This window comes from Elgaria multicarinata, chromosome 8 (assembly GCF_023053635.1).
Source record: "Elgaria multicarinata webbii isolate HBS135686 ecotype San Diego chromosome 8, rElgMul1.1.pri, whole genome shotgun sequence".
NCBI classification, from domain to species: Eukaryota; Metazoa; Chordata; class Lepidosauria; order Squamata; family Anguidae; genus Elgaria; species Elgaria multicarinata.
Window position 1 is genome coordinate 33,974,943 of NC_086178.1, and position 26,571 is coordinate 34,001,513.

Sequence of the window (26,571 nt, forward strand, 5' to 3'; positions counted from 1 at the left end):
GTAACAGGCTCTGCTTGTAGCCAGGTATTTCCGCAGTCCTGGGCTGAGCCTGGGACCGCAGAAGGTCTAGCCCGTTCCGTGGCTTTTCTCGGCTACATGGCTTACTCCCGCGCATGGAGCGCTGGGCCCATCGGAGCCGGGGTGGGGAGATTTATTTATTTATTTATTTATTACACTTATATACCTCTCCCATAGCCAGGGCTCTCTGGGTGGTTTACAGAAATTCTAATCGGGGGAGAGATCGGAGCCAGGGAGGGGAGATTGAGGGGGAAGAGATCGGAGCCGGGGAAAGAGAGAAAGGGGGGGGAGAGATCGCAGGTGGGGAGAGATGGGGAGATCAGGGGCAGGGGGGAGTGGGGAACCCCCCTTTTAAAAACACCTTACCTTGGTCGCTGGTGCACTCCTGCGCACCCGGCCCTTTAAGACAAAAAAATGGCGGATGCGACGGGGCTTTTCTGTAGCCCCTCACGTCTGATGTGTAGACTGGGGCAACAGCCCACGCTTGCTGCAGCGCGGGCTCGCCCCTCCTCCTGATCGGACTTTCAGGTAGGTCTAGCAACGGCCAGTGTCTTTTGTGTCCTTAAAAATGTTATTAAGCATGTTTAGAACACCAAAATAAATATCAGCATTTGCTTATGTAGATAATATTCCTTTAATAAACAATCTCATTTAATAGTTCATACTGTCTCTAATGTTGCTGCCCATCTCACACCTAAACCTATAATACCAAACTACTAGTTTGTTTGTTTTTTAAAGTATTCCAAGAGAATTGATAGCAGTGGAAAGATGCCAATTTGTGGAACTTACTATGCAAGAGAGGCTCTATACAATAAACATTTCCAGAAACAAAAGAATCTAAACACATATTTTTAAGGGAAAAGTGGTCACGGAGGGAGGCGTTTTCCTCATAAGAAGTGTGGAGAGACTGCAAAATTCAAAGGGGTGAGAAATCCCACTTCAGCAGGCACCTCAAGCTGAAGCTCCCCTTTCCCAAAAAATGCACTTACACTAGAGAAAATAAAAAGCTAAACCTTCCTCTACATGCTACGCAATTAGTGTGCCATGTAGGTTGGCTCACATAACTTAGAATTAAAGAATTCAAGCCCAGGAATTTGTTTTGTGTGCCAGAACTGAACAGCCAACAATCCTTCCATACAAAAATCCAGTCCCGGTTGCTCCAAGGTTTCTTTATTACAGCAGTATAATTTGGGGGAGTGAGTGGTTTTGTTGCTGCTATCATTACACAATTAGGAGTCAGAAATCCTTGGCAATCTATTGCAAATTACCCAGAGATCTGTCAGTAGATCCAGATCTACCGTCTACCCACCGCAACTTTAAATGACCCCTAGTGACAAAGAAAGTGTAACCTACACATTTCAGCAAGTTTGCTTCTTTTAGGCTTCAGTGTATGTTTTACATGTTAATCTTAGCTTTCCATAAATCCTGTCCGTTTGACTGCTGAATTAAGTAAGACAATTTGGGAATTATTATTATTATTATTTATTTATATAGCACCATCAATGTACATGGTGCTGTACAGAGTAAAACAGTAAATAGCAAGACCCTGCCGCATAGGCTTACAATCTAATAAAATCATAGTAAAACAATAAGGAGGGGAAGAGAATGCAAACAGGTACAGGGTAGGGTAAGCAGGCACAGGGTAGGGAAAAACTAACAGTAGAAAGTAACAGTAGAAGTCTGCACAACATCAAGTTTTAAAAGCTTTAGGAAAAAGAAAAGTTTTTAGTTGAGCTTTAAAAGCTGTGGTTGAACTTGTAGTTCTCAAATGTTCTGGAAGAGCGTTCCAGGCGTAAGGGGCAGCAGATGAAAATGGACGAAGCCGAGCAAGGGAAGTAGAGGCCCTTGGGCAGGCGAGAAACATGGCATCAGAGGAGCGAAGAGCACGAGCGGGGCAATAGTGTGAGATGAGAGAGGAGAGATAGGAAGGAGCTAGACCGTGAAAAGCTTTGAAGGTTAACAGGAGAAGTTTATATTGGATTCTGAAGTGAATTGGAAGCCAATGAAGAGATTTCAGAAGCGGAGTAACATGGTCGGAGCGGCGAGCTAAGAAGATGATCTTTGCGGCAGAGTGGTGAACAGAAACCAACGGACTGATGTGAGAAGAAGGAAGGCCAGAGAGAAGAAGGTTGCAGTAGTCCAACCGTGAAATAACCAGTGCATGAACAAGCGTCTTGGCAGAAGAGACAGACAAAAATGATCGAATCCTGGCAATATTATACAGGAAAAATCGACAAGATTTAGCTACTGCCTCAATATGAGGAATAAAGGAGAGCGAGGAGTCGAAGATAAAGCCAAGGCTACGAGCTTCCTTGACCGGAGTAAGCGTAACATCATTGACAGTAAGAGAGAATGAGAGATGAGGAGAAGGTTTAGGAGGAAAAACAAGCAATTCAGTCTTTGCCATGTTAAGCTTCAAGCGACGATGAAGCAGCCAAGCTGAGATATCTGAAAGACATGCCGAGATACGATCGTGAACATCAGGAGAAAGTTCCGGAGATGACAGATATAGTTGTGTATCATCGGCGTACGAATGGAAGGAATTCCTATGGAAGGAATGTAGTGAAAGCTGTGGTGTGCCTCCTTCCTTCCCTATTTCCCTCCCCAATGATGCCCTACTCTTGACTCAGCCCACTATGTTTAGATTTATAAAATTTAGGATGCATCAGGCCAAGCCTGGACAATGGGGCAAATGGGGGCAATAAATAAATAAATAAGATGTAATCAATTTCTGCTCATGTACAGGAGCAGAAATTGGTTGTCTTTTATTTAAATATTTATCTATCTGTTTGGGAGCCATCAGGGTCACAGGGTGGCATGAGACATCACAGCCTTTCATCTAGAGATGGATTATTCCATCTCTAGAAAGCATGAGAGAATTCTAGGATAGCCTCACATGACATTAAGAACATAAGAAGAGCCATGCTGGATCAGACCAAGGCTCCATCAAGTACGGTATTCTGTTCACACAGCTGCTCACAAGAAATCCACAAGCAGGACATGACTGCAACAGCACCCTCCCACCCATGTTCCATAGCAAGTGGTGTAGACTGGCACACTGCCTCTGATACTAGAGGCAACATATAGCCATCAGGACTTAGTAACTATTGATAGCCTTTTCTTTCATGAAATTGTCTAGCCCCATTTTCAAGCCATCCAAACTGGTGGCCATTACTGTGTGTTCTGGTAGTGAATTCCGTAGTTTAACTAAGTGCTGTGTGAAGAACTTCCTTTTATCTGTCCTGAATCTCCCACCAATCAGCGCCATGGGATGACCCCGGGTTCTAGTATTATGAGAGAGGGAGAAAAATGTCTCCCTATCCAAATCCTTTATACTATCCGTAATTTTGTACACCTCTATTATGTATTTTGTTACTCTCCTCTTTCCTGAAGTAAACAATCCCTGATGTTATAACCTTTCCTGAATGACTTTGATGAATGCAATACACCTGATGGTATATATATATATATATATATATATATATATATATATAGTGAGAGGGGAAAGGAGAGTTTATTCCCTTAAAACTGCATGAAGAGTCCAGAGGTTAGGCCCTTACTTTAATTTTGTTTGATTTGTTCATATAAAAACAGCCAGTATTAGATCCAGATTCTGGTTAATAACTTTCCTTTCAGGAGCATTTGTAAAGTAAATGTGTGTTTTATAAATGAATAAATGGTGCTCAAGCTTACCTTGGCAAAACCACTGTGGGAACTTTTAGCGCATGTGAATTATCACCTTGTTCTTTAGTGTAATTAACACTTCCAGCTGCAGAATAATTAAGATGTCCATCAATGTGGAAACAACAAAACAGTTTTAAAGCTGTGAAAACTAAACAAGTGAGCTCATCAAACATCTGGGGCTCCTATACTCCTTAGAAGATGAAATATACTTTGCTATATGCCACTGCTGGCACCAGAAAAAAAAAGTTGTGGGGAAGGCAAACAAAGGGAGGGCAGAATTGATTCTGAGCAGAGGCCTCTCCCCACCAAAGGCACCAGAGGTGGTACACTTATTTCTCTCCCCTTGACCTCAGTGGCAGGGAAAGAAGAAACCAAAAGAATGAGGGGGAGGGGGAGGGGGAGGTAAGAATAAGCTATCCCCACATTCTATCCCTAGCTAGCACTCCCCCTTTCTCATGCAGAAAGAATGACTTTTCCAAGATGATGCCTGCTATGGCATATGTGCAACATCTAACAACAATGGATGTATGCTTCTTGCTTCAGAACTATCATTTTACCAATTAATCAACTCAAATTCAATTGCTTAATCAACTTCATATTTAATCAACTTTTTTTTAAGGTAACACCTCTATTTTTGGTCCTAGTTGTAACAGGTACTGCTAAAAATGATATTAAAGATATTATTATTATTATAAAACAGTTATGAGAAGCCTTTTAACACCTCGACATAATGGAAATTTCACAGGAGGAGCGTTTCCAAGCATGTTCCCAGATGCAGTGATGGAAAGTTTCACAACTGAAGTGCTCCTGCCAATTCTGCAGCTCTTGGAAGTCTTGGAGACCTGGAAGAAAAAAGGTGGCAGCCATAGATATTTGTATGTATAGATTTGTGTTTGTATCAGAACAAGAGCGTCTTGGCTGCTGCTGTTCCTCATGAATGCAGGCACACATACAATTGAGATGAGGTCTAAATTGCACCTATTAACCCTTTCTCCTTCTGTGCCACACCTTCATACATTTCAAGGTGCCATTTGCAGATGTTGCCTATGCACATAGGATCTGTACACATGATATGTACCCTTAATGCAAGGAAAAACCCAAAGGAGGAGAGCATTCAGGTCAGGTCAGAAAAAAAAGGGAGAAACAAGTTCTCAGGATGCAAAAGATGTTTTATTTCAAAGCCTGACGCATTTCAGCCTTTGAAAAAATTCAGGCCGAAATGCGTCGGGCTTTGAAATAAAAGCCTTACAAAACACGCCCAGCGCAGCTTGGGCGTGGTGAGGCCGTTGCGGGTGGGGGTGGTTAGACGAGGCGTGGAGGCCTTTAATTGGACGGCCTCTCATTGTGCCACACCAGAGGGGAGGGGTTTCGAAGGTTATTTAACAAGGAAACGCACCCCTCCCCTCCTCTTCTGTTCAAAGTGGCTCCCTCCTGCCCTTCCCTGTAGATAGTGTGGTTTTATCGGTTGTCACTAGGAGGCCAAGTAGGAATTTTTTACTTATAACCTACTGTTAAGGTTATAAGTTTTTTCACCTACTTCACACTGCAAGACAGGTTAGGGTGCTGTAAATAGGTTGATTGGCATTCTCTGTTTTGGTCACATCTGTTGGCAGGGAAGCGGACATCTCCACATGGTTAGGGCTGGTGAGCATTCCGCGGCACTTAACAGTGATGGGTAAACATCTGAGGCTCAACAGCTGCGAACCTTATGGTCCAGCTGGGGAGATAAGTGTTACCCTTGAGACCAACCTTTCTCACTCCCCCGCAGACCTACGTCACAGGGAGGAGTGACACCGGAAGGTCTCCCACCCCAAAAGGGGCAGTCAAGGGGTGGCGGAACATTTTGCGCCACCCTATGGACAGGAATGTTTCGCCCAAGAGAACATGGCTTCTAGCCGTTTTAGAGGAGACGACCACTTAGGTTCACCCTTCTGCGGTTACGTTTAATAAATGTGGCCCAGTTTTATATCCAAACACTTGTGTCGCCTCGTTATTTCCACACTCCACTCACCGCAAACATCTTTTGCATCCTGAGAACTTGTTTCTCCCTATTCTCTGACGCTTAATGCAAGGCACAGAGGCAGGGTGCAGATTGCACAGCTGGACTCTGCCCTTTGAGTCCTGATCCAGTGCTGGCGCTCCATTTATGTATCTCATATACACTCCTCCTTCTTCAGGGAATACAAGTTGGAGACAGTTTAGGGTGGCCACATAGGCATCACTCAAAAAAGAGAACAAAAGAAGAAGACAATATACATAAAAATTGCATATGCAATTGGGCTATTGGGCGGTATAAAAATGTAATAAATAAATAAATAAATAAATGTATAGGTGCAAATTTATAAATAATAGCGATACTTTATATAGAAATACAATATATCTTATAGTGGAGAAGTCTCTGACCAAGTGACCTTTGTGCCTTCTCAGCCTGCTGCTGTCCAGGTGCTACCTGTTGATGGGCAAGGCCCCTGCTCTCCCTCCTAATGGTTCTTTGACTTTAAACCAGACTGGGTTTGGACATCTCCTCAAACATAGAACACAGCTGAATAGAGGACTGTTCCCTGCCAGTGTCCAAAAGAGAGGACTATCCTTTGTAATGTAGGCTACCTGACCACCCTAAGATAACTGCAGAGGTCAGAAGGGCAGGACAGAAATGGGCCTGGCTGTACATTGAACAGGCCCTTCTCTCAAGTCCCAAATATCCCCCTGAATATGACAGAAAAAGAAGAAAGCCTTCTCCAGCGATGGAAGTAGAGTCCTCCCACCCTCAACTTTGGTTCCGGTTCCCTGCATTTCCATTTTCTTCTCCTCTTTGGATAATTCTTCTTCTCCCCCTCCCCCCACCACAAACTGCAGATGCTACACCCTGCAGGGGGCTTCAGCAGGCATTCTTGTCACCTGGCAGGCAGGTGGGAATTCAAACTGCTAGATACAATGTTGGGTTCACCATAGGGCTCTACTTAGGCCTTAGCTAGACATAAGATTTATCCCGGGATCATCCCGGTCTCTGGAACAAGCACACAGTATAGGAGACATTGTCTGTTACAAATACCAATACAGATTCAGTAAAACCTGCTTTAAAAATTCTTCACCTTGGAGGAAGAGATTACTGGGATTACGCTGGATAAAATACCAAAGTAATAAAGAAAAAAAGCAGCAAGTTGAGGCATGTCTAGAGGATTTGTGCATTCTGGAAACTGCTGCCTTTTATGTATCAAGGCACCATGAAGGATTGTACATTTTAATAATACAGTGTTGTTGGCATGCCCACACAAATACACACACCACAGAGAGATGCATGAAACATACAGAAAATACTCAAGCCAACCCCCCTCTCTCACCCCCCACCTGCAATAGGGCTGATAGCGTCACCATTTAAACATAAATTCCTGTCTACACCTTTATGATGCTAACTGAGACAGGCCAGTTCGCCCAGCTGTATAGCTAGAGTGGCCACTTACACATTGCCAAGAAAGAGCAAATGCATCACAACAAATCTGAGGACAAAACAGGAGAATTTTGCATACAATTTGCATATTTTGCATGATTTATCTGCTTAGATGCAAATTTAGAAAACTGTCCTACTTTACAGAGGACAGTCCTCTGTCTGAAGGGCTGCCAGAGGATAGTCCTCTATTTGAAGTCCTGCCTGGTCCAAAGTCTGCTTTTAAAATAAAGAACTATAAGGATGGGAGAGCAGGCAAGGGCTTGAAAGGTGCCCATTGACAGGTAGTACCTGGACAGCAGATGAAGCAGGAGCACAAATCACCTGTTCACAGTCTTGCCCACAATGGTGGGATGCATTTCTATTTAAATCATAATTATTTCTAAATTTGCATCTATACATACAGATGACAATATGCATGTTTGATGCAAATCCCTACCCTCTTTTGTCCTCTTTTTGGGGTGATGCATTTCTTCCTTTTTTGGCAGGGCGTAAGTTGCCACCCTACACCTGTGAGGCAGTTCTGAAAGACAGCCACAAAGAACTGTTGCTGTCATTCTGTAATTTCCTTGCAGCGCCTCAGCAAGAGACCATTTTTGAACAATTTCTATACCTGTATTCTTTCGGCTCACTTTGGCATGAAAAGACAGGGTGTCGGGATAATGTGTTTGTTTTTTTCGGAAATCACTCTGTCTTGGCATGTCTAAGCATGTGCCAAACATATTTTAAAGCTGTGCTTGAATTAGAAGCGGCCTTCTTCTGTAGTGGCAGTTTCCTTAGCTGCTGTGTTTATAAGGCTATGGGGTGAGGTTATTTGGTTAAAATTGGGAGAAGTTGGGGCATATGGCTTTCATGGAAGCCCCTTCCTTTCCCCCTACAATTAGAGGAGTGTTTCAGAGTTAATGTAAGAAGAATCATTTTTTTTTATTAAATGATGAAAATAATTTGAAGAAAAGTAAAAGCAGATATTGTTATTAGAGGCTGAGGAAATTCAATGAGCTAGAGTTTTTCATTTTAGATACCAAATGTTTCACTTCAATTTTTTCTTATTATTAGTCATTTGGACCTCTATAAAAGATGAAACATTTAGAACTGTTTTCAAAGTTCGAAAGCAAACATTTTCCACAAGCAAAGGAGCTCTCAAGGGGGTGAAAATATTCCTTGAAATACAATGCTTACCTTTTCACACCTATTTACTTCCCATATGGACAGACACTTTGGTGCAATTTGCACTATTTTAAAAATCATCAACATGATCTGAGCCAATCAGTGACCAGATAGCTCATATGATCATAGAATCATAGAGTTGGAAGGGGTCTACAAGGCCATTGAATCCAACCCCCTGCTCAATGCAGGAATCCACCTAAAGCATCCCCAACAGATGGTTGTCCAGCTGCCTCTTGAATGCCTCTAGTGTGGGAGAGCCCTAGTCCTGCCTAGGTAATTGGTTCCATTACTGTACTGCTCTAACAGTCAGGAAGTTTTTTCTGACGTCCAGCTGGAATCTGGCTTCCTGTAACTTGAGCCCATTATGCCCTGTCCTGCACTCTGGGATGATCAAAAAGAGATCCTGGCCCTCCTCTGTGTGCCAGCCTTTCAAGTACTTGAAGAGTGCTATCATGTCTCCCCTCAGTCTTATCTTCTCCAGGCTAAACATGCCCAGTTTGTTAAGTCTCTCCTCATAGGGCTTTGTTTCCAGACCCCTGATCATCCTTGTTGCATCATAGCCAATCAGTTAGCTGTGCAACAATTCCACCAAGTCAAATCAGAGTGAGATCAGACAGCCTTGCCCCTCATTCCAGGATTCAGGGCAGAGCACTGCAAACACTTTAACCCAGGGGTGTTAAACCTTTTTCAGCCTGAGAATGAATTCAATTTTGGAGAAGCTCCTGTGGGGGAGGGGCACATTCCAGTGGTGAGTGAAGGCTAAAGGCAAAAGGGGGGGCAAAACACCCCCAAATACCAGCATATTTTAGCTTAAAGTTCTTTACTACCAGCAATTGTGCATTTGGAGAGGCATTTCAACCTTTTAGAATGGGTGGGGGGAAGGAAAGGGGGAGTGGCTAAGGTGACCATAGGGAAAGGAGGATGTGGCTCTTGTCTCTTTAATAGTTGAATAGAAAATGGAATTTCAGCAGTTCTCATTTGTATGCATGCAGCACCACGCTCTTCATCACAACAGTTAAAGCTGCAGGAGCCCTGTCTGCCTTTTCTTATGGTCACCCTAGGAGTGGCCAGATTTGGAGCCAGGGTGGCCAGATTGGGGCTGTGACCCTGAAGTTCAACACCCTTGTCTGTAGTCTCCCAACTGCCAAAAGGACAGCAGTTTTTTCAGGGGCATATAATGCATACATTTCCACAGAAGAAACTTTCTGTGTGCTTAGCCCACACAAGTGATGCTTACCCTGCCTACAGCCATATAATAAGGCTTAAAAAAACAAAAAAAAACCTAGACTTTGAAAATGTTCTTTTTCCAGTGGGGGCACAATTCCTTCTAGATTTGGATAGAAATTAAAAGGCATTTAAAGGTATCAAGATCATGCCAAATAGCTGTGGTGCTTCCAGACAATAATGAATGTAAAATCAACCAACCTAGATCTACACTACTGCTTCATGGCAGTATTGAAGGGAACTGATATCTGTCAGGGCACAATGCACATATTGTAGTATACCACTTTCATAGTGTTATCCTGATTTTTATTCCACATTTGTAATGAATTGACACAAGGGGCTCATCTACACCAAGCAGGATATTCCACTATGAAAGTGGTATGAAAGCGATATGAAAGTGGTATATAGTATGTGTCATGGGCCCCAACAGTTGTCAGTGCACTTCAATACCACTATAAAGCAGTAGTGTGGCTCCTGCCTTTTATATACCACTTCCATACCATTTTCATAGTGGAATATCCTGCTTGGTGTAGATGAGCCCAAGGTATAGGTCTGGCCCAGGAAACTGTTTCAACTCAGTTCTAATAAAAGGTGCCAATATCTCAAAGAGAAATACTTCTGCTCTGCAGAACTTTCTTTAGCCATAGACTGCTGCCATAGTTCTTCCATCTGATAGACGAACACCTTGTGAAAAGCACATCATAATTTACTAGGGAAGGAATTCTAGCATGATAATACTGTTGATTCTCTGCTCAGACTCTGCAAGAAGTAGAAGCAAACACATTCCCTCTTTGGCCACTTGTTTTTGTATCATAAGGGAGATATATTTTGAACACAGGGACATACTATTCATACTTTCATACTGAGTTTATATCTCATTTGAAGAAGCCCATTTATTTCAGCATCCAGTAAATGATTTGCTGTGTTTCAGACATTTTTCTCCACAGGAGGAAGATCCCATAATTGTTCTAATTGGTTGCTAGGGACCCAATACGTTCCTCTCTTTGCCCACAGCATATTCCATTACTGGTTGATCAGAAGCTGCATTTTAGAGGATTGGCAAAAATAAATGCCTGATTAAAATAAATGGCAGACTGTTCCATCAGTTGTGTTTCATTTAAGACCTGCCTGTACAAATTGCAAGTCACCAAGCTGAATGTGCCCGATTCACCGTGTACGGCAGCTTATCAGGAACCCAGGAACCCTGCTACGCTGGCCACAATTCATGGCTGGCAAGTTGTGTTAAGCTTGATAGGTCATAAATTTTGCAGGCCTATATTTTTCTTAAAAGAGATCTCCCATATGCTTTCAAGAAAATGATGCACTTTTCATATATGTGATTGTGACATTGATTGAAAGCATTTTTCATACGTTGCCTACCAAATCATCAGAAGTGCATTAAAAATGAGCTTCCTTTGCTGAACACTGCTTATAATTTTAAAAGTTCAAATCAGCACCTTGTATTAATACTTTTTCAAAGTATATATATAACTGGGAGTCTGGTAAGAAAACACCTATTTATTTATTTATTTATTTATTTAATATAGAAGCATCTGAAACAGAGTCATAATTTTCCAGTAGATTATTAGGTGGTATCTTCAAAAGCCTCTTGTGCCACCTTCCCATCTTTTTCAACTCGTCTTCAAACACCTAAAAAGGGTGTTTTATTTTGGTAATGATGGAAGCTCTGCCCCTTCCCCAATCTATCCACACAGCCCTCATTCCATTGATCATTTGTCTACTGCGCATTTAAGGTTGTGAGGCAATATGGCTACTGTAAGGGAAAACGGGTGCTTGTATCATTGCTGCATTGCAGAGCCTTTTTTGGAAGTGTTTCCCCATCTGGGACAATGAACTAAGTGATGCCTCTGGAGATGGTGTGGGGTTGGACCCTGCTGGAGACAGTCTATAAAATCATGCTTCTCAATAGAGAAAATATGCATCATGGCTTGGCGTTTGACTCCATGGAGTCATGAGTAGCATTTGAAGCTTGTCAGGCCCTGGGGCAAAGCATAGTTGCTGAAGGGGAGGATGTTGATCAGAACTCTAAACAAAGGTAGTGGGGTCAGCTCCAGCACTGAGCTCCACAAGTCTCATAAGAACATTAGAAGAGCCATACCGGATCAGACCAAGGGTCCATCTAGTCCAGCATTTTGTTCAACTAGAGGTCAACCAGCAGACTGTGGGAAACCCACAAGTAGAACATGATTGCCATAGAATGCTCCTGCTTGTACCCCAGCAATTGGTATATGGAGACATATTGCTTCTGATACTGGAGGTCGTAGATAGCCATCATCACTAGTAGTCTTGTGGTGGGGGATGGACAGTATGCCATGGTATCTTAGGGTAGAAACTGAGATCGGTGTACCTTCTGCAGTCCTGGAGAAGGATACCTGGTGGCTGCTCTAGGTATAAGCAGATAAATACTATTCTGCCCACTTCAGGAGCTGGTTGGGGGCTAGCACCCTTTCCTTTGGGCTTTCCTAGTCACTGTACCTGGGTAATAGGAATGGTAGGAACAGACATCCTGGCTGGGTTCAACACCATGGTTCTTCTTATGTTCTTATGGGACTTGTGCTCATGAGGTATGCCTTGAGGCTCTGGTACTCAACCTGCAACAGATTTGTCAATTTTTTTTGTCCTGAAAAATGAATCTCTCTGACATTTTCAAACAGAACTGTGAATTTCCCCTGTTCAAGCACAACTGAAATGAATGGGAACTGGCTTATGTTCCAACCAGACATTGGTCCTATATGTGGAGGTCTAATGCATGGAAGGGGCAGAGCCATGCCTCCTGACCTCACCCCTAATTTGGGATGTTTGTTGCTTGGAAATCCTGCCCCTTTTGGGCTTGACAGACTTCTGCAGCCTGCTCAACTCAGCTTGTACTTGGGAACCGAGCCACAGATTTCCCCTGAATTCTGAGAACTTTTTCTGTATTTTGTAGTTGCTGGGCTGCAATTTGCACAAAGAGAGATTTGCACAAATTGTAGTCAAAATTTGTGCATATTTGCATGTTCTGCACAAATTGTCTGAATTACACAAATTTGTGCAAATTCCATCCATAATTTGCGCAAATTAAAAAACATGGAAAATCTGCTACCTGGCCTGACTTGTTACAGACCAAATCAGGCCAGTTAGTGGAAAATGGACCGAAATCCATGGGGCCAGGCCAATGAAAGTCCCAGCATCTTCTCTTCACCCTAGATGTGCACTTGAACATTATGAAACTTCATCCATGATGCAATCTGAATATATTGGAATTTTTCAAAATTTATTTATTTATTTATTTATTCCATTTCTATACCGCCCAATAGCCGAAGCTCTCTGGGTGGTTCACAAAAATAAAAATCATAGTAAGACATAGTAAGACATAGTAATAATTGTAAGCCTATGCGGCAGGGTCTTGCTATTTACTGTTTTACTCTGTACAGCACCATGTACATTGATGGTGCTATATAAATAAATAAATAATAATAATAATAATAATAATAATAATAATATCTTGAACATCCTACATTTCTGTGAACTTTTTTAAAATGAAGAGACAAAGTGAAAAGGTGCATGTGTGTATGTCATATAAATGCAGAGATAGTAGCTTGCATAGTAATCAGCGTCATCATTCTCCAGAAACAGAGGTAAACATTTTCAGGATGTGAGATGAAGAGAGAGAAAAATCTGTAGGCAACTATGCACCCCTGAGGAATCGTGTGTGTGTGTGTGTGTGTGTGTATAGAGGATCATTACAAAGCAATAAACGGATCAGCAATACTGCTATACCCAGAGGACTGTTTAAATATTGCTGTGAGTGGGACTTTGAAATCTTCCTGGCTCTTGTGTTAAATCTATATGGGAATATAATCAACTGGAGCAAATTCACACAGAGAATCTCTGGGGAGTACACTGACTAGGAATATTGCTAGGAATTTGTTGCTGTGCTGTGCTGTGCCATAATAGGCATCAGAAGAGAAAGATCTGTATATCCACAGAGGCCAAGAAATTCCCTTGACTATGAACTAGAGTTATTATTCACCTAAAGTGTTTACTCTGAACAAATGTGTTTGTAAGAGGCACACGCAGAACAACAATTAAAATAAAAATAACAGGCAATTTGTGTGGAAAAAAATAGAACATTACTGGGTAGTTGGCAACCAATAATAACAAAAGAACACTGTCACATACATTGCTGGGATCATCTGGGGCGCAGTTAATGTTAACCTTTGGGAAAGAACTGATTTCTTTGTGTATTCATTTTAGGGTTGGTTGTGGATTGATCTCTTTCTGCAGAGGGGATATTCATGTTTCCTTAGGAAAGGATGAGCCTAAGAAGCAGGCACTGATAGGGTGGCCAGGTGTCCTCTTTTACAGAGGACAGTCCTCATGTTGAAGGGCTGCCAGAGAACCATCCTCTCTTTGAAGGGCTGTCCTGTCCAATTCCAGTTTAAAGATAAAAACAACAACAATATCAATGGAAGATCTCTTGCTCAACAACAGCTAATACCTGAATAGGCAGGTACACATCACCTGGTGGGAATCTACACGGATGTTATTCTAACATTTTGAATGGGTTACTGTGACACACAGCGTCACGTGACCCTGGGTCTCTAACGTTGTAAATGAGTTCTACTTACCGGTTCTATTTCTTAGTTCCAGCACAGCTACAGATTCATGTGCCTCGTTCTACCGGGTAATTTTCCTCTCCCTCTTCTCTGAGAGTAGCAGAGTTGCTGGGTTTGCTCCACCCACTTCCTGTACTCCTTCCTTCGCCCCGTTTGCTATCTTATCTGCTACAGCAGATAAATCACACCAGCGTTATACTGTGCAATCACTGACAATTGCATGCAAAGGACTCAGAAGTTTTCCACCTTAGAATCTGCTTTTATTGTGAAGTACTCCCATGCATCCTGCCTTAATTGTGCTCCTTTTGCAAAAGATTCGCCCAAGCCGCTGCTATGGGTGCAGGAGCAGGATTTTAAACAAATGCTTACATCTGCGTAAGCTTTATATATAAAGACACAAAAATTGGCACAGTAATTCAAATACCAAATTTGAATCACATTGGATCATCGGTTGATTTTTTATGATTTTTTTTTAACATTTCCCCCCTCTTTGCAAAGGAGCTGAGGAGCGCTCAAAGGATCGCTGTAGCTCCGTGCAGGAAAATTAACAAGGGTCTCTGCTCCCAGTCCAAAACGGGGCTGGTGCTAAAACTTTTCAATTTGGTCACCCATCCAAACCCTGACCAGACCCAACCCAGCTTAGCTTCAGCAAAATGGCTGGCTCCTATGCATTCAGGCAATTCCCTGGGACTTGTGTTAAGATGTTTTGGGAGAGGGTTTGTGTGTGCCCTGCACTATTGCCCTGCACTGCTGGCTAGGAATGAGGCAGGCAGTGGGCGGAGCAAACCCAGCAACTCTGCTACTCTCAGAGAAGAGGGAGAACAATGGAAAGGATTTAACAATGTGCCCTGCAGTAACGTTACAGCTAAACGTAAGTCTCACTAGTGTGCCCTGTGATACAGAGGACCGATGCAGAGAACCACGTTAGAAAGGGACACTAGCAATGTTATAAGACTAGTGTAGATCTGGCCCAGGTCACAGCCTTTCACAGTTTGGTGAGATGTACTACACTCCTATTTAAACTATAATAATTATTTCTGAAATTGCATCTATATATATAAATGACCATGTGCAAATGTTATGCAAATCACCACCCTCTTTTTTGGTGATGCATTTCTTCTTTTTTACCAATTCTTAAATGGCCATCCTAGTAGGCAGAGAGGTGTGAGTTAAGCTGCAGTTGAGAATATGTCTTGTTGTGTTTACAGTGTAGGATCTTCCACTTGAGTCCCACCTCAGATTTTGTTCCACAGGACTCCGGGATGGCCTTATCACTGGCTGGGACATTGATTGCCTGGCTGGCTACTAAACATCATGCTAGTTGGCAGCCTTATGGGAGCAAAGATGCTGAAGGAAGTAGCCAGCTTGTTCCAATACCTAGTGTCCATTTATTTCTTACTTATGCATATTCAACTATTGCTTCTGCAACCCCACAAACTTATTCTTAAGTCTTAAATTTAATCTTGTAAAGATTTTTGTAAAACTCTCTAGTTGATTGAGCCTATGAGTGTCATCAGACCAGCGTTTTATCGCAGACTTGCTACTGCCCACTTACGGATGTTCACACGTCCTTTAGATGACGTTGTCTACCTCCCATGAACCTCCCACTCCTTCTTGCCTGTTTTCATCACTAAATGGAACCTTTTTAATCTGACTTTTTTAAAAAAGGAGTGTGCTGTCATTTCCTGCTGTGTGCAGGAAAAGTGGTGCGATAAAAATGCCCCCTGAATGGGCCATGTGGTCTTTGTTTACTTCCTCTTTCTTTTCCAGGTAGAAAGAGGAAGTATTGTGGGACAGGAGCGGGGGGTGGAGAAGCGACGGTAAGGAACTGCGATTTTTCCCCATCTAATGACGCTCTCTGTGTCAACCAACGCACCTAAGAGTTAATTTCTATTTTATTTTAATACAAAAGCAAATGGTAAAGCAAATTTATTCATCCTATGAATTGGCGAAACACTCCAGTGCCTCTCTAATGATGACCCTGAGTCATGCTAATGTATTCCTGAGGTGTTGTGCCAAGTCTGAGACAGGCTCTAAATCTGGGAATGGCAGCCCAGAACTCTTGGGAGATGAGTCTGAATCAACCCATCAGACACTCAAAACTGTTTGCTCTCCCCCAGGTTGCAGTTTGATTAGGGAAAACTCATAATTAGTGAAGCTCTACAGGACATGATAATTCATTTCCAGTGTTGGTACTTCTGCTTAAAATGAAGTCTACAATAGTCACATGTTCCCATTATTGTATCTTTGTCTAAGTTTATATGCACTTTAGGATGTCCCAGAGCTTCACCAGCACCAGGACAGGATGCGACTCTAGTTTCAACTTCACTCACTTCCTGCTCAGTCAGTCATCACCCCTTTATATTTTTACCTTACTTGCAGAACTCTGGCCATCACCGCACACTCACTGAAGTCGTAAGGCCAGAGACCTCAGCTACACGTTACACTCACCATGTGACAGCAGCCCTGGATCTGCCCATTGAGAATTCTGAAGGCTCCTCCAGTGACAGAGAAAGCTGGAGCTGGCTGGCTTGTTGTTCATCCCTCTTCATCTTTCTTCTTAGCAGCTCATTTCCTTTCCCTTCCCTCTCCCAGTTCCTAGGAAAATTAGTTTATTTAGGTATGATTCATGGAAAGGTGGGCAGAAATATTTAAATCAATTGATTAATAGATAACTAAATAGCTGCTTAGTTGAAGATATGCAGAGATATAAATGGATCACAGAAGGTGGGTAGTGCCTCCTCCTTCTCTACATGGTTGACTGCCATGTCTTTTAACCTCTTCCACCCATTTGCAGAGGTGTCTTTAGAATTTTCAACAGGCAGAACACTTTAGAGTTCATGTGGTCAAGTGCTGTTGCCCTTGGAAGTTCTCACAGGCCTTTACAGTGCCTGAGTCGGACGAGCTACCAGTAACTGGCTCTCTGTTAATTTGTCCTCAATAAGCTCTTTCTACTAGGGATGTGCTCCGATTAGGAGCGTAGAAGCAGTAGCGGATTGGCCTGCTCCGCCTTACCCAGAGGCGGAGTAGAAGCAAGGCGAAGAGAAGCGACCATTTTTCGGAGCTCCGAGTTCAGGCGGAGCGCTCCGGTCGCCATCTTGAAAACATTTCGCCATAGGATTGCATTGCGGCAAATAATCGCGCATAACTACGTTGTTTTTGAAGCTATCGCTCTGGAAATTCTTGTGCTCAGAGAGTCGTGGATGGGGGTCATTTTGAGACCACTCTCACCTCTCTGCGTTGTCCGTGTCGCGTGCTATATTTTTGTGAAAATCGGGTCAACCGCGCGGCTCAAACTGCGTTTCGGCTTTTCGCCCATAGGATTGCACTGAGGGAAAGAATCGGGGATAACTGGGGGGGGTTTAAGCTATCGTTCTGAAAATTCTTGTGCACAGAGAGTCGTGGATGGGGGTCATTTTGAGACTACTCTCAACTTTCTGCGTGCTGCGTGCTGTGGTTCACGTGCAATGTTTTTGTGAAAATCGGGTCAACCGCACGGCTCAAACTGCGTTTTCGGCTTTTCGCCCATAGGATTGCATTGAGGGAAAGAATCGGGGATAACTGAAAATTCTTGTGCACAGAGAGTCGTGGATGGGGGTCATTTTGAGACCACTCTCAACTTTCTGCATCATACGGGTCGCGGGCTAGACGTTTTTAAAAAATCGGCGGGAAAAATACCTTTTTCAAAGGGCTGAGGGGCAGAGTCAGCTCCCGGTCATGATGATCCCAAAGTTGGAGGAGGGCATAGGCAAAACAGGTAACTTGGGATTCTGGGAAACTTCTCTTTCTTCATCTGAACGGGCTTTTCCCCGTGTTTTTTAACACAGTAGCCCCACCAAATGCACAAACACAACCTGAAATCATATACTAAGCCAAGAATAAGAGATAGAAACACAGCACTGCTCCCCACCCTAACCTTGGGGAACAACTGAATCGATGTGGTGCAAGGGGATGAGCTCCCCTAGGGCATCTCATCGTGGACGTGCCCCCACTCTCTCTTGCACTGGAAGGCCATAGAGTCTTCCAAAGAGAGTAAAACGGTGGAGCAATGCCTCTCATGAGTTGAAGTGAATGGTCACTTTTCAGTGGTGGAGCAATGCCTGTTCTGAGTCGAAGTGAGCGTTTTACTTCTTCTCGGAGCTGTGGCTGTCAGTGTCTTGAACTGGCAGCTACTTCCCCCTCCCCCGGGCACGTCCCCCTATTGCTGGTAAAAGACAGATATAGCCTTTTAAAAAAAGTTCTTCTTGTTGTTTATTGAGCAACACTGCTGCTTTTAATTCCACCCCTCCTTTGTTTATTGATTGATTTATTCCATTTTATATGCATTACTGGCTTATCCTTGGCTCACTTCCTTATGCCCCCAGAAATGCCAGCTGCATGCCTGCCTGCCTTCCCTCCCTCCTCCCCTGCCCACCTCGCAGGGATGTTGTGTGTGGGGTGCCCGATTTTCAAAAATTCGCCAAAAATCAGGGGATGATGGGATTGCTTTGAAACTTGGCATGCGTGTGTATATCCCCATGAGGTGTCATGGTGCCAAACATGAGGTTTCTAACTTGAACAGAAAAAAAGTTGTATAATTTTTTAGCTTTCAATGCAAGCCTATGGGGGGGGGGGAACGGAGCTCCGGATCCGGATCCGGAGCTCCGGGCGGAGCGGAGCGGAAGTGGGCGGAGCGGGGGCGGGGCGGAGCGGCCCGATCCGAAAAATGGCGGATCTGCAAGTGAAGCGGAGCGGGGGGTCCGTGCACACCCCTACTTTCTACTGTCTTTTGCTGGTTGCCCTCTGATCTATGCAGGTTCTCTCCAGGGCTTGCCCAGCACCCCATGTGTTTTCAGCCTTGTCGTAACAGAAGAGTTTTATTCAACCCATTGTCACAGCTCAGAGACTCCCAAAGACTGGTAACCTCACGCAATGGGAACAGCTGGTTCTGCTAGTGGCAAAAAACACGATTCTTATGGCAGCTCTCCCTCATTAGTTTAACTAAATGTGTTGGCATGACTCACTCAAGCAGTAGACCCATTGACTGAGGCAGTAGCTTGAGAGGACAACCTCTTCAAATCTAGGCTCCATTTTAAAGGCACTGTTCCTCATATTTTGCCACCATATGCAGCTTTTTAGTGACTTGCTGGTTCCAATAAAGCACAGCTTGCCAGTCCCTGTCCTTCTCCCCCAGTCCACAATTTCAAGCAGACTCTTCATACCACTTCAACATAAAATCACCACAGAGAGTAGAAATTGAACAGAGCTGTTTGCGTATCTTTCTTGATGTATGTGTTTTCGTTCCCTATCAGATAGCCAATAAAATGTTAAGACGTGTTCCATCAAACTTCAGGCAGGGGGCAAGAAGGCATCTGGGAATGAAAGGAAATAGGAAAAAGGAACAGCAACAACAACCCACCTTTTTCTACAAAGCCTTTGACATAAGCTTCTAGTTCCCATACACCACTGTACTTTAGCATGTAACTAAGGCCTGAAGTGTATGCAACTAAAACAATGGTTTATTGCATTCCTGTGTAACACTGTCTGCCTTTTGTTCTCCTTCCTCAGTTTCCCCTGTGTCAGATTCTAGATTTTATGCTCCTGCACTCTGTACATGGTGATGTACATGGTGCACACTGGTGGTATAATGGTAATAATTAAAGAGTATTGCTGGATGAAATGTAATCCTATATAGGTAGAATCAATCCGTATGAATGAATCACTTAAAGCACAACCCTATACTCAGCCAGAAATCCTCCTGATTGAGTTCAATGAAGCTAACTCTGAAGTAAGCATACACAGGCTTGGTGCCTTGGGGGCATTAGTAAGATACCTCCAGTATAATGTTTCTTGCTTTGACCCCCAAACTCTTTCCGGTTTCAAGTGGCTCTTGTATATTTAGAGACCTTTAGCTGTATAATATTCAGAGTTCTTATATGCCACATTTCTGCTAATATTTAAGTCAATGTAATATTTGAATCAATTCAAGAATAGAATCAATTATTTTATTTCATGCATTATGGGGATTACAGGCATACACTAAAGGTTATCAATGTAGAATACCAAAAATAAAGCAACAATTAGTTGTTCACTCTCAAGGAGGTTAACTTTTATGTGCAGCAATTTCATTTGGACCTTAACCACAAAATACTGAGGAAAAATATATACTTGGGTTAGGGAACAGATAATTCATGGTTGCCTGTAACACGGTGCATGGCAATCTGTGTAATTAGACTAAATCAGGCAGAAACACTATTATCAGCTGTTAAATGCTATTGAACCAGTTGGCTTTTTACCTTTGTTTTTCCACTTGAGATGAGACATGACACCTTAATTGAATAGATCTTGATGCCAGTGTCAAATTTAAAACATACAAAAGTACTTCCCTCTTTTCTCCCATCGAGTTCTGGTGAGCAGTTCTAAAAGTATCTAAGGCCAGCCCAGTGACTGAGACATCTTTCGTTTCTGTAGTCAAAGCGCTAATTTCAGCTGTTTTAATGAAAACAACAAAAGAAAACAACAAAGAGTCTTGTGGCACCTTAAGGACTAACGCATTTATTATGGCATAAGCTCTTGGTAACTAGAGTTTACTTCATCAGAAGCATGAAATGCTCTCCTGGGTCACAGGTTTATATACATGTGGTTGGGTGTGGGGTGGGCATTGGAAATAAGAACGACAGCGGGAGATGAAATGCAGAAAAACAAAACAAAACAGGCAGTTACAACCACTTTACTAACAGCAGCCATTCATAGGACTGAACCTCTTGATGAATTGGAAGCTGGTGGTCTATTGTTCTAATCTCCTTCTGATGTTTCTTTATTCAAGAATGACCACTTTATGGAAAGAAAGAAAATGCAGCGATTGTGGCAAAGTGACCAAATATTTCATTCCAATTCACTTTAATAATATTTCTTGCCTTGGAAAATCATTATGTATTAGAGGTGGGCACCAGACCAGATTAGATGCAAAACCTGATTCAGCACTTTAGAAAATGGCTCAGGTTTGCTTGGATTATCTCGGAGGCCAACCACTTTAATGGGGACATGAAACCTGAGCTGAGGTTCAGAAATCCAAGGCTTCATGCCTCTCATTGACTCTCTTTTTCAGAATTGAATGATATTTTCAGGCATGGTTGCTTCTTAGGATGGGGTTCCTGCTGAATTTCTAGTGGGGGCAGGATGAAGTAGGGTTTTTATGTTGTGTGGCTTTATGTGTTGATTCATTTTAAAGGGAATTGAAAACCAGCTTTCCCCCTAATTTTTCCATTTCCCCCCCAAGCCTTCACATCTCTGGCCCTACCTGGAGATGCTGGGGATTGAACCTGGGACCTTCTGCATGCAAAGCCACTGAGCTACGCCCCCGTCAGTCACTTGACCACACATCGTCCCTCCCTTCTCCTCCAGCCCCTGCTCATCATAGTTTTAGAGAGACAAAACCAAAAAACAAAACAAAAAACACCCTCTTTGGAGAGGAGGCAGAATGTAGCAGAGGATGGTGGCTCCAATGTCAGTGGGGCGCTCAATCCGCTCCAGGTTTCAGTCACAGCTAGGATAGCTCCTTTAGAATTGCGACCGGTTCGGAAACCAGGAGCAGATCCACCGCCCCATGACATCAGAACCACCACCTCCACTGACAAAATGCCAGCATTTCCAAGCATGAATCAGTAACAGAACATTGTTCTGGCCTGGCTTCAGTTGTGGTGGCTTCAGAGGGAACCCTACTTTGGCTCAGAAAGCATCAGAATCAGTCCAAATGGCCCAATTCTTCTCAGGCTTAAGGCTTTGCCTGAATCTGATGCACACCACTATCATATATAATAATATCCCACAACTCTGAGGGTTTGTCAGTCCATTTTCTCCTCCTAAATTGCTTGGTTGTGGTAGATACCATCAGAAAGTTGACAAGGAGAGTAAAGTAACAGGCTATGTTTGGAGAACCTGCACCTTTTCAGGTGTGAGAGAGAGCCACCAAAAGGTCCCTTCCCACAGGGACTGCATAGGGAAATATAACCAATTTTCCCTCTAATCGAGATGAGCCATCAGTGTTTTTGACATCAGCAGTTGCTACACCAACCCCCAGCTTAATCAGAGACCTATTTTAATGCTTGACAAACCCTCACCCTCACCCTAATGGAAAATTGCCATTATTTTTAAACAGGCCTAGAAAAAAGAGGTCAAAAATAAATGTGAGGTTACAGAGGTGAGCCACTAGAACTACTTTCTACAGATTTTCACCTAGTGATGGCACTGAGACTCATAAAAGAGGGCTTTGGACAGGCAAACTCACGGGGTCATCACGTCAACCCTATTAAAATTGGGCTTAAATTGCACTGAAATTCAGGCCTGATTCATAATGAATTCACCTTGGTGCAAAGCATTCCTGCTACATCCACCACTGCTCCTTATTTCCTTTCCTGCCCAAAGCCACCTGGTGGCAGCAGTAACATTGACAGCGAGAAAGCCAAGCAACCTATTGGACAGGAACATTTGCTCTGGCCTCAGGGACCACTCTTTCTCATGCATCCTATTCCCTACTAGAGATGTTAAGAAGCAAACTACACTTCCCAGGTTCTGTGAGGCCCGAGACAACTGTTGTAGGCACACACAGCATCATTCTGGCCACTAGGAGGCAGGAGAAATATTGTTCTTATGTTTTCTGATTTCCATTGTAGGGATGTAGATGGGAACTACATTTCCCAACGCTCTGATTCCTGGGATGCTGTCATTAGCGTGCATCCCAGGTGGTGGAGGCTTCTAATTAAAACTGTACAGATATTAGATATATTCATCTGTTGTCTCATAAATATTTAGGCTTCCCTCCACCTCTAATCAAGTCATTGATTTGTCATGCTACCTTAAAATCTTACTTATTTGAATTTAATCCTTTGTTTCCCTATAATACCCCTCTTTAGAAACACATCACGTGAGATGACTGATTTGCTCCAAAAATGTAGCCAAGTTGAATATTGGCTCATGTCAGTCCAGTGCTGGACTTTCCCACCATACAGAAATCATTAAGTCAAGCATTGTAACAGTCAATAACTTTCGGATTTGTCATCTTTTCAGAACTCAATTGCTGTTACATTCTCCATCAGAAGTCCTATTCACTTGGGCCAGATCTACACTAAGCAGGATATAACACTTTGAAAACATTTTGAAGACTGTATAGGGAGTGTGTCCTGGGCCCCAACAGTTGTCACTACTGTTATAAACTGTTTTAAAGCAGTAGTGTAGATCCTGCCTTGGCCTGTGCCTTTAACATAGTCATAGATCAGGGTAAACAACCTGCAGCCCTAGGATCTAATTTCATGGGGCCCTGGCTCTAATTTCTAAAACCCTCTGCAACGGAGCAGTTCAGATCTCTAGCAAGAGCAATCTGTCCCTCCCCCAGCAGTTTGCTGGATGGGAAACAAAAATGGGGGGAGATGGGGGTTCACAAAGGGAGAGAAAAGGGAGTTGGGCAGTTTACTTTGGAAAAATCCATGGGAACATTTTATATCTCCAAATATTGCTTGGTTTGGGGGGCAAAAAAGATACCCCTTGGCAAAATCAATACATTTTGGAGATATTTGATGTAGTTTTGATTCCAGAAAGAAAATGGTAAGTGACTGAAATGTGGGGACATTATGCAGATGACAGCAAGCAACCATGTCATAGGAGGACTATGGCTGTTTCACACCTGCATTTCTCCCCAGGATCATCCCTTGATCGTTCTGTGCATCCAAATGACACACAGGGGATCCCAGGAGCAGGCAGGGACAATTCCTCCATTTTCCTGGGATAACCCTTAGGAGTAGAAAGGGCCTACATTGTAGGCCTACTTCTATGTAAATTCTGCAATGCAAAGTGCATTTGGCATGCTTCTGTACTCTTGCCTTATTGGATAAGGATAATAAATACAAATACTAATGATATGTATTGAGCCACTGTTTGTGTTAGAACTGGCTGTTGGTGATAGCAGCAGGGTCCTCTTTTGCATTGTGGAGAGTTCTAAGGAAGAGTGACTTTCAGAGTCAGAGGAAGGCAACAAAGTTACCTCCCTACAGTGCTTGTTTCTGGGACTCCCTCCCATGGATGTCTCTGGCATAGTTGGTATTTCTAGGGTTCTTTCTAGGCATGGCTGCTGTCCCATAACTTCTCTATCAGCTGTGTCACCAGAGTCCACGTCTTGGACCGTGATACACAGCCAGAGCCCTGGATAGCCGCTTAAGGCTTGCACTACCCCTGTGGAAGGTTTTACAGTACATTTATTCTTTGAAAAGTTGACCTCCATGCCATATTACATATATTCTATATTCTATATTCTATATTCTATTACATATTAGAGCCTCGTGTGGCGCAGAGTGGTAAAGCAGCAGTTTCTGCAGCTGAAACTCTCCCCACAGCCTGAGTTCGATCCCAGCGGAAGCTGGTTTCAGGCAGCCAGCTCGGTTGACTCAGCCTTCCATCCTCCCGAGGGCGGTAAAATGAGTACCCAGTTAGCTGGGGGAAAGGTAATAATGGCCGGGGAAGGCAACGGCAAAGCACCCTGCTAAAAGGCCTGCCAAGAAAACATCAGCGAAAGCTGGCGTCCCTCCAAGAGTCAGTAAGGACTCAGTGCTTGCATGAGAGGTTCCTTTCCTTTCCTATTCTTTGAAAAGTTGACCTCCATGCCATATTACAAGTTGATTTTGCAACTCCTTTCAGATTGCCATGGGCAAGAGGCTGCTATTCAAACATAACACCATTTTTTAAAACTTACTTCTGTTCCCAGAATGAGTTTCGTGATTCTTTAGATCCTGTCCCACATGGCCAGGATACCTGCTACCCACTTAGCTTACTGATGAGAACAGACACGGAACCTCAGGATTAATCATGGTTTCTAGTTAAATGTAATTTGTCCTGCAAGATCTATCTGAATATATGTTACAGGACATATTGCACTTTAAAGTTTCAAACACAACTTCATATTTCATTTAGGAACTCGAATTAAAATCATTTGCACAATATAGCCCTGTGTATTTACATACTCTAATTATTGAATTGCTTTGCACATCTTAATTATTACATAATCACATGTCTCAAATATATAATTATGTCTCATTACACTAATTGCTTAACTAAGCCCATGGAATTAGGAAGTACAATTAAAGTGTATATGGAGGCTAGAACATAACAGTTTATGATTTTATACACTAATATATGATCACAACAATAACAATGTACATAATTCCTGCAAATCTTAAAGGAGCAAATGCATAGGCTTCCAATTTTCCTGACGGTTAAGGGTGATATTTAGTTTTTACATTATCAACCTTCCAATATCTACATCTGGGGTGTAATACATGCTTAAACTGATTGAGGAAAGAAATATAGTGAGAAGCAAAAACTTGTGCCAGAAATAATACAAAATTAGTGCCAAGTTTAATATTCTTGCAATATGATGCACTAACATCACAATGCCATATCTAGCCAATCAGATTTAATTGCACGTTGCTGCCACTAAGAACACATTGAGCCCTGTTCTAGGTGATGCCAGACTATCAGGGATCACTTGAAGAATTGAATGGTTTCATAGCTTTTTACAATGAATCCCTTAATTGCTGCCAGCCCCATTTTAACACAACACTAAAAAGCAAAGGACATTTCAGAACTAAAATGAAACCGTACTACATGGGATAATGTAGAGAGTTGGATAAATGCAGTATGAAAAAAGTCCTGAGGTATTGATCTTAAGATAGAGCACCTTGCCATTAGAAGTGTCTTAATCCACTTATGAGCATCCTAGAAACTTTGCTGAACAAATGGATAACTTTCCCCTATAGATTCATGTACTATAGATGTTAAAAACCACAAGGGAGAAGATGGAACCTTTAGACAACTCAAATATCAATGATCAACAGGTGGAACAAAAGTCTCCCAGCACCACTTTCTGGGTCTGTCTGGACTTACCACAACATAATGCCTCCAAGTCCCATCCCAGAGAGATGGTCCTCAAGGATACCATGGTGAATGATATCAAAACTTAATGAGAAATCCAGGAGAACTAATAGGGTCACAATACCCCAAACTATTCTGCCTGCCAGATTTTTCTTTTCTTTTCTTTTTACTATAACTCATATTGTACTTTTAGATGTAATCGTTAAAAATGATTTGGGAGGACCCCAGTTTTGTTAAACAATTTGACGGGTCCATGTTTCCATTAATACTTCAGGCCATACAAGTGACTATTGGTTATCATAAATGGAAGATGACAACACCAAGCTTTGCAGTTTATTTATTAAATCAATTTATATACTGCTTACACTATCTAAAAAATATCACTAAATCATCAAGACCTCTTTGAGTTGTACATTGTTGAGGGTTACAGATAAGGCTGCAAGGCAATAGTGAGAATTAAAACACATTTAGCTTATATTGGGCAATTTCTGTGGTTTAACCTTTAATATTACAAAC